Raw genomic sequence first — 1,572 nt, forward strand, 5'->3', positions numbered from 1 at the left:
CGGGGGATTATTACTTATCTCATGTAAACACTTCGTAATTTGTCAAATCTTAAAACGGATCGTACGAGTTAGACAATTACTTAACGCTCTTTAATTGGATCTTGTCTAACTAATAACGTACATATAAAATATTACGAAGTAAAAGTGTAATCCCTTCTATCATCTTTAGTGTTCTGGGGGATTATAGCTTATTCCATATAAACTACTTCGTAATTATCCGTTAAAATTAAGGACGAATCAAATCCACGAGTTAGCCAATTAATTTATGCTATTTAATTGGATCTTGGCTAATACATATCGTGTATATAAACAATTATGAGTCAGATCGTATAAGCCCCTACTAACATCTTTAGTGTTCCGTGCGGTTATACTACGATATCTATACTCGTAATTATTCATCCAAACTTCGAAAGCACAATCTTAAGCCAATTACTTGCACTTATTTAATTGGATCCTGGCTAAGACTCATAAATCTCATAAACGTGCTTGAAGTTAAAAGAGTATACTTTGACCTTATAATCGTCAAAACACAAGTATACCTTAAAACCTTAAGTTGATATACTTAAAGGTAAAATTACAACTTCGAGGTTGTAATTAAAGTATTCTTCGATCCATAAATAATTAATCGAAAGAAGAAGAATACTAAAGAAGTCATAAGCCATAAGTGCTTAATATAAAAAGGTACCTTACACAATCTTACAAGGTCTCCACTTTTCTATTCCGTGATGGGGACATTGGGACAAAAGATTTTTAAATCTATCAAAATATTTCCAAAAAGACTCTTTTTCCTTTTGATGAAATTGATTAATCTCATTTGTGAGTCTCATAGTCTTATGGTTTGAAAAATAATTTTTTGGAAAAATGACTACGAATCCCTCCCAAGTTGAAATAGAATTAACCGGTAGGCTATATAACCATTTTTTAGCATTTTCTTTAAGAGCGAAATTGATTAGTCTAAGCCTAATGGAATCCTGTGTCAATTGCTGGAGTTTTTGTAAGGCACAAACCTCCTCGAATTCATGAATAAAAAGATACGGATCCTCACCTTCACTCCCGGTAAATTTAGGTAACATGATAATATGATGACCTTTAATTTCAAAATTATTACCATTAACCGGTGGAAGAGTAATACAAGAAGGTTGGGCCGAACGGGCGGGGTAACAACGATCCTTAAGAGAAACTGCCATGTTTACTACGGGTTCAAGAATTTCTACGGGTTTGGATTCCGATGAGGAAGTACGCTCAATTGGTCTCACTAACCTAAAGGAATTATCTCTAATCCACGTAGTACGCATAAACAGGATAGGAATCAAGTAGCAAATAAGTGCAAGAATTTAAAACACGCAAAAGAAAGGGTGAAAAATCGAAAGAAAAATTCTAAATCTATGGTTCCCTAAAAAACTCTAGACTTGCTCCTAACAAAAAGATATTACTAAAATTCACAAAACTAAAATTATTCTTTCCGATTGTCCAGGTAGGTGCAAGCATTGCCAAAAGGCTAAACACCAGCCTAGTGACCAATCTAAATGGCCAGGTAAGCTTTCGCTAGCCTAGACACCAAAGAATGAATAC

The 1,572-nt window shown here is 34.0% G+C and overlaps 1 non-coding gene across 1 annotated transcript; it reads left to right on the forward strand.

Moving 5' to 3' along the window:
* Nucleotides 1–717: 717 nt before the first annotated feature.
* On the forward strand, nt 718–824 carry LOC141681357 (small nucleolar RNA R71). Its single transcript, XR_012558797.1, has one exon. It is a non-coding gene; the product is annotated as a small nucleolar RNA R71 (small nucleolar RNA).
* Nucleotides 825–1,572: the final 748 nt, after the last annotated feature.

This window comes from Apium graveolens, chromosome 8 (genome assembly GCF_009905375.1).
Source record: "Apium graveolens cultivar Ventura chromosome 8, ASM990537v1, whole genome shotgun sequence".
NCBI classification, from domain to species: domain Eukaryota; kingdom Viridiplantae; phylum Streptophyta; class Magnoliopsida; order Apiales; family Apiaceae; genus Apium; species Apium graveolens.